The sequence below is a fragment of the Equus przewalskii genome, chromosome 19 (genome assembly GCF_037783145.1).
Source record: "Equus przewalskii isolate Varuska chromosome 19, EquPr2, whole genome shotgun sequence".
NCBI classification, from domain to species: domain Eukaryota; kingdom Metazoa; phylum Chordata; class Mammalia; order Perissodactyla; family Equidae; genus Equus; species Equus przewalskii.
The window spans coordinates 33,511,141-33,519,452 of NC_091849.1; positions in this window are offsets into that span (position 1 = coordinate 33,511,141).

Sequence of the window (8,312 nt, forward strand, 5' to 3'; positions counted from 1 at the left end):
TAACCCTAGAATTCACTGATGGATGAATGGATAAAGAAAATGTGGTATATATATATGTGCAATGAAGTCAAAAAATTCAGTCATAAAAAAAAAGAAAGAAATCCTGATATTTGCAACAACATAGATGAAACTTGAGGGCATTATGCTAAGGAAAATAAGTCAGACAGAGAAAGACAAATATCATATGATCTCACTTATATGTGGAACCTAAAAAAAGAAACCACTGAACTCATAGATGCAGAGAACAGATTAGTAGTTGCCAGAGTTGGGGACTGGGGGAGGGTGAAGCGAGTGAAGGTGGTCAAAATGTGCAAATTTCCAGTTATAAGTAAATAACTACCGGGGGTGTAAAGTACAGCATAGTGACATAATGACTGTAGTTAATAACACTGCTTTATATATTTGAAAGTTGCTAAGAGAGTGGATCTTAAAAGTTCTCCTCACAAGAAAATAAAATTTGAAACTATCTGTGGTGATGTATGTTAAGTAGACTTACTGTGGTGATCATTTCACAATATATACATATATCGAATCAATATGTTGTACACCAGAGACAAATATAATTTTATATGTCAATTATATCTCAAGAAAAAGAAACGAAATAGTTTCTGACCAAATAAACTTGTGTGGACATAACAAATTTCAAATGCTACAAGTACAATGATATCCCTAACTTTGGCAACTGTATTTTTCCTGATGATCCCCTCAAAAGTAGACAGTAGTGCATGTATGTTGGGGAGGTATGTGTGATAAATGCTATATTACATAACTCCAGTACGTATTGCATGTGTTTCCCAGTAACTTCCCTTCTTTTCCTTCTGGTAAGAGATTACATCCCTGTGAATACAGCAGTGGGCAACTGACCTTCACCTAACCTATCAAATACCTTAACAATGAATTGATTCAGGGCTGAGTATGTGGCCCAGTGTGGTCAATAATTATCCATCCCTGGAATTTTTCTACGTGGAGTCATTACAAAAGCCCCCTTGATTCAAGGATAATGTAACTGAAAGGATGTGAAGATCCACAATGTTGAGCAAAAAGTAAGAGAAAATAAGGCCAACACACTGGGAGAAATAAAGCTGAGAGATGGAGAGAGAGAACAGATAAACAAGGATATGACCCTAAAACAAATCGATTTCTCTCAGTTGCGTGCTTTCTTTCTCTTTTAACATATTGTTTGATGTGGTTTCCTATAGATTGCAACTGAAACAATCTTGATTAACACTAAAACAAATACCCGGAATTTGGTTTTGACATATAGAAGAAGCTAAGACATACAACTACCTGAGTTTTGATGGAAATGTGTCCTTTATGTCAGAAATAGCAATTGGTATTAGGTGGGAACATACCAGCTGAATGAGATATCTCCTATCCTCAGACCATGAGCCTACTAAAGTCCTAATGTCAAAAATACAGTTATATAATTGATAAAATACAACAAGAAAGAATCAAATTTCTCTTCAAGCCAATTCATCCAAAAGCATAAATACTAAATAAATTTAGTTAGGTTTGTTATGTCAACCTAACTAAAGAGGTAAACTGAGTCTAGCTCAAAATTGTCAAAAAGATGAGTTTATTTGGGAATAGCAGAGGAATTGCAATTCAGGACAGGACATGCAAACTCTAGCAGGCTATGGGGGAGTCCATTGAGGGTTTGAGGTAGGCTTTATTTATTGGCAGGAAATGTAAAGAGGTGAGAGTTCAGTTAGAGTCTGTTAAAATCAAAAACACATAGAGACCACCTTTGAAAAGTCCCCAAGCACCCAGTCATACAAACAAATCTCAATTCATCTTATTTTGCAAGACCAACCCAACCTGGGTCATTTCTTGTTCATACCTCCGGACACCATAAGCAAAATTTCCCAAGGTTGGTATGAGGCAACCCCTGACCAATTCCCTACCATTGAAGAAAATTGCGTTATTATCAGTTTTCTGTAAATCAGGCGTTTATGAGAAATCAGTTTCTCAATCCTTACATTTTGTTTTTCTGAGGGCACATGCATGAGATTTTCCATTTTATGTCCTCCAGTTCCATTTTAGATTGAAATTCTTTCACAGTTAAGAGGCATTCTTTCTGCCCATGGCCCCAAATCCAAGGTAACTGAGAGTCAAATGGTCGTGCACCACAGGGAACCAGTGAAAATGGAATTATCTGCTCCACAAAGACATTGTTGGAAGTAAAGTTAGACAAAAAGGGAACACACAAAATGAGAAATGACTGATACCCAGAAAGAGTCAGGGAAATATTTGTGTGGGGGCATAGAATGATCATTTAGGAGCCTTTCAAATGTAATGTAATTCTTTCCTGGTAAAGGCACAAATGCCTCCTACTTAAAAAGCTATTTACTGGCATATGACCTGGGAAAATGGGCCAGAGAAGTCTGTCTCTTTGTCACCCTTTTCTGCCCATCCACAGAAGAAGGAAATTGGTAAACTGAAGACCTGTGACTATGATTGGGACACCTAAACCTGTAGTAAAGAAAGAAGCTACAAGAATTGAGACCACATTGAAGGATCTTGGCTCAACAAGAATTTAGTTTTAGTTGCTACCTAACACATTCCTCATTAGGGTGAAAAATACATTTCATGAAGAATTTAGAATTGCACAATGCCTAAGGTATTCCTCAATATCCAATGTGCCCCACACCCACACCTAGACCCCATTAAACACATCAAAATGAAAAACGCTACTAAATCGCGTGACACACAGAAGAATCCTACCCTGTGCCACCTCACAGAAGTGGCCATGTAGGATGAGGGACAGCATAGACTCTCCTCGGGTCCAGAGCCAAGGTCTAGCCAGATTGTGTGACCAACCTCACTCCTCTGCTCTCTCACTCAGCAGGACACGCTCTGTACCTTTTCTCCCTTTGCTGGTTATAGTTTTATTGCGGTTACATTATCATTTCCTCCTGTATTGAAGGGAGCTGAATTTATCATTTCACCATTGTTTGTAGAGCCAATAAGAGCCACATCCAAAGCAGAAAAAGCAATTCATATCATCAGAGATCCTGGATGTGGAGTCAATGTGACATGGTGTTTTCTCCCTTTAGAATGCGACAAGTGAAGCTGGGTTGTGTACAGACTACACAAATTCTACTTAGAGGGAGAATCTTCTGAATTTTTCGAACAGAAATAAAAAAACAGGAAAAGAGAAAGATATATCAGAGCTTTGTATAATGGATTATGATAATTATGGTTATTATTATTATTATTATTACTACCACGCCATTCCCTATCTGGTCTTTCATTTTTCTGTCCTTGTTTTGGGGGGTAGATGTCTCCATCTGTGACACATAAATGGATTCAAATCCAAAGTCTGGCCAATCAGAGTCTGACATTCCATGGCTGAAGTGGTTGGTTGAAAAATTGGAGTGTCATTCAAGCTGGGCTTTCTGCACATTGTTAAATTGGAGGTGACATAATGGTGTTTTGCCATTCAGATGATGGGTTGAAAATATGAGATGACCATTTTCCTAGCCATGTGGAAAATGCTTGACTCTCATCAGAGAAAATAAGGAAATACACAGGGAAAAGCAGAAATCAGACACAGAGAGCACAAGCAAGTGAAAGAAAATACACACAGAGAGAAATGGAGAAGGAGAGACAGAGAGATAAATAACATAAAGAGAGAATATAGACAAAAGTAAAGACAGGAGACAGAATGACAAGAGAGAGAGAAAATGACAGTAAGGCACATAGTCCAATGGACTGAGGCAGAAAGACATTCTGAGAGACAGACACAGAAAATTAGGAGATAGATGTGACAAAGAGTCACAGCAAGAGAAAAGAGAGAGAAAAAGACAGAGAAAGAGAAAAATTCATAAACAGAGATATGGATATAAAGAGAAACGCAGAGACAGAGACAGAAAGACAGAAAAGCCATCTAATGGATTAACAGAGAGAGAAATATTCAGACAGACAGAGAAGGCAAAAGAGATATGGAGAGAAAGACAAAGAGAAGCAAACAGACAGACAGAGTAGAAAGAGAAAGAAATACACTGAGAATAGGGAGTGAGGACAGAAGGAGGAGAGAGGGGACAGGAAGCTAAAAGAGAAGGTAAATAGAGGTCTCATTTGAGTCCTGTGATGTAGGAAATTTTCTGAAGCAAAATTTGCATATGAACTTTCCAATTGCGTGAACCCCCAAAATTAATTTTTCCCTTAAGGTGGTATTAGGAGAGTTTTCATCATATGCAAACGAAAAAGTGCTTTCTAATAAAACTTCCATTGCTAATCATGTATTTGGGTAGGTCAGATTTAATTAATAATCATTGTCTTTTCCTCCAGTGTACACAGTGCACTTGACAGGAGATATTTGTGCTGTCAGTGTGGTTCATGAAAACATAGGCATTAGGTACCACAACTAGCACAAAATAAAATTAGACCAAGTATGAGGACTCATGATTTTTTAGTATCTTTACCTTCTTTGTGGCATAAGTGAACTTAAGTTCTGAGAATCTGACCTTATCTTTGCTCACTGTTTCTTCACCACCACCATCATATTCAATGAGAACTGGGAACACAGTTGATCCTTAAATCTATTTAATCTTGAAAAAATTTATTGAAAGAGCATGATATTTAGTTCATGGGCAGTCTTCAGAAGAGAACAAGATCAGAAATGCCTGCTGAGAGTACTGTGGTTCAAACAGATACAGCAGGCAGCACAGAGAGCAGCACCTCCAGCACAGGGTGGAAAGCAAAGTCACAGGAAGAAAGACAAGAACACAAAAAGAACCTGGCAGCTGCTTCTCAGTCTCTTTGGGAGCCAGATCTCGATGGGTGACAGAGCTGGCAGAGCTGGTGTGTTGACAGGCCTGAGAGAAGGGAGGCTGGGAAGCCTGGACAAAGTTGATGACAGGACAAGACCAAAGGAAAAAGGTGACAGATCCCAGGGAGAAGGTTTGGGGTCAGGGCACGAGCCCTGGAGGAAAGAGAAGAAAGAGTCACACCAATCCCTGGGGAAAACTCACCCCTGCCCTCCCTCGGGGCCTGTCTGCAGATCAGGACACTAAGGTTGATGCCGTATCAACACCCGCTCCTCATTACCTCCCTTGCTAATGAGTAAAGATGATACTCTGCTAAAGTGAACACAAAACTTCAGCTTGAACGGGCACGTGGAAGGCAGAAGAGCAGAACTAAACACTTCGGTGAAGCACAAGTCATGGACGAACTGGACAGGTAAGAACTGTAATTCCTGTCATCTCACCTACCAGCAAGTTCAGCAAGACTTTCTGTAATACTGGAACCTTGGGGCATCATCAAAGCCTCATTGAATGACTGATATCAAAGCTCGGATCTTATTCTGGAGAACAATCTCTGAAGTTCCCTGCAGAAACTATGCAGAATGTTCCAGGCTCTTCCCCTGCCTCAACTTACAGGTTACGAATGTGGCAAGAAGTAAGGACAAAATAACAAAAGCACGTTAGAGTGTCCAGACAAGCACACTCAACTCCTTTTCCATCTTACGTGTGTCACATTTCTGAGCAAGAAGAGTTGGAATAATACCTGTGAGTGGACCTGAGGGTATGCTGCCATCAGTAAGAATGAAAAGAGAGAGGAAAGAAAAACTCACTAACCTGGGTAGTGGCAAAATTGCATTTCTCAGTCTTGATCTCACCCTCCAAAAGGAAATGAGTGAGCAGCTCCAGACCATTATTTCCTCCACTCCCACCCATGTACAATAAGGCTTCAACTGCCATAAAGTGAGATCACCCCAAGGTCAGTTCTGCTCATCAAAAGATATCATGAAGAGAGTTAAAAAGCCACAAAGTACAAACAAGTCTTTGCAAAGCATGTACTGACAATGGACTTGATTCAGAATCTATTTTTGAATCCTTTAAAAATAAAATAAGAAAAAGATAATATGATAGAAAAAAGAAGAAAATCTCTAAATAGATACTTCGAGAAAGAGTAAATACCAATGAACAAGAAACATATGCAGAACTGCCCATCCTTATTAATAATCAGAGAAATACAAGTTAGACATACAGTGAAATATCACTACATACCCACCAGATAAGGAAACATTAAAAAGTCTAAAGTACCAAAAGCTGCCAAGAATTGGGTTCTTTTATAAACTGCTGGTGAGAGTGCACACAGGACAATCAATATGAATGATAGTCTGACATTCTCTCATAAAGCTGAAGATGCGCACGCCCTCTTGACCCATCAATTCCGATCTAAGTATATACTCTAGTCCATGCTGCAGGATACATGGGAAAGAAAGGGAAGCAACCCAAATGTCCATCCACGTTAGAATGGGTATGTACACCATTGTACCTACATGATGGAATCTACTACACAACAACGAAAATGAATGGACTACTCTTACGTGAAAGATCTATGGCAAATCTTCTCAAACATAATATTGAGCAAAATAAGCAAGAAGAAATACGACATTAATAGAACATTTGAGGGGGAAATACTAATCTATAATGTTTGAGGATGTATTCATATATGTTAAAATTGTATAAATTAGGATTATAAGAGTCACAATAGTGCTTACTTCTGTGAAATAGAAGTCAGTGTAATTAAGAAGAGGTATGTGACAGTCTTTAGGGGTGCTGGTAATATTCACCCATTTTTGACCTGGTTACTGGTTATTTGGTTATTTCTTTGTAACTTTTGTTAAATTTAACGTGTATATTTTATATAATGTCTGTGTTATACTATATATCAAAATAACTAATGTAAATAAATTGTGGGGTAATAATACTTACCCCAGAGTGATCAGTGTGTGTGCATATGTGTGTGTGTGTGTGTGTGTTGTGTCTTTTAGAAAGATTAAGTGAGGTGGTTTGTGTAATGATATTACTACAGGATTTGAGAATTATTTAGTGCAAAATAAATAGTAATTTCCGTGGTTTTTTCACTATTCTCATAACCCTATTCACCATCAATACTGACTCAAGTTTGTACATAAACTCAGAATTAGTGACAGTTACTGCCTGTCCTCATCCCATTTTTTCTCTCAGACCCAGAACACTATCTTTGTGAAAGTGTCACTTACACTCAAGGAATGGGCAATTGTGTCTTCAGACAGTGAAGCTACAGAGACCATGGCTGTCTTGAATTTCTCCGACCCTGAGTCCAACAGTACACGACATCACCTGGCCCAGAAAGTCCCTCAGGTGGCAAATCCTCTGCGCTTACTCTCTGAGGTTTCTTAATGTTTCTCAAGCAGTCTCATATGCTTTTTGTCCTGCATCTGGCATGGAAATGTACTTTCTCTTTTTCTTCCAACTCTGAGATCCCAAAGTCTTTTCCCTGAGAGAAACTACCCTCCCTCCAACTGAAGAGGTTGAAGAAAGGAATCTAGCAAAATTTTCTTTCCTGAAGAGGAGAAATCTGGACTATGATACGAGCCCTTCCAAATTCTACCTGGGATTTGGTCAGAGTGCAATACACCCGACCCTAAGCCCCAGCGCCCCCAAGACATTAATTCCCAGATCTGGGATCTCTGGAGGTAGCTGTCCAGCACTTACTTGGAGCACCTCTGTGGTGAACCATGGGAGTCCTCAGCACCACGAGAACAACATCACAATTCCAACTGTGCTCCAAGGGTTCCTGGGGATTGTCACAGTCATCTTTCCAGACTTGAAACAGAAAACAGCTCAACAAAAGCATTGGCAGTCAGCACAGCTGCCACCAGTTAACCTGATGTTTCACTTTGCAGAGGATGAAAACAAGGAAAACTTCTATGACTTTTAGGATTGGACAATTTCTAGGAAAAAAAAGTCAACCAAGCCAATAACTTAAGTTCTCATCTGCGTCTGGGTAAACACTTTTAATGAAAGTTCTCGATCAAAAATTATTCATGGGCCATCTACTTGATGCCGAGCACTAGATTGGCACCAAATTTCAATAAACTTTGTGATAAGCTAAATATACGTAGGGAGGTTCAAGAACAAAAAGAAGAAGTTGATTTGGAGCATTTCTTCCTTGGGCATTTATTTAAGTTCTCTGGTTCTTATATTTAGGATTTGACAGTGAGGAGGTGGAAGGAAATGGAATGATATTCCTAAGAAGAGAAGATAATTGTCTAAAAGGTCTTCATTTTCTTCCTTGACTTAGCTTTATGAGACAATATGAGATATAATGTAAAAGGCAACAGATTTTGAGGAAAATGTACTTGTATCACAGAGAATTTGTAATCTTTGTGATCTTCAACAAATTACATTATCTCTATTAGCCTCTATCATCTTAACTTTAAAGTGTAGACAGTATCCACTTGGTAGGGTTACTATTTAGATGAAATGAAATTGTGTATATGACACGTTAATTGCAGATCCTGATAGACAGCTAGA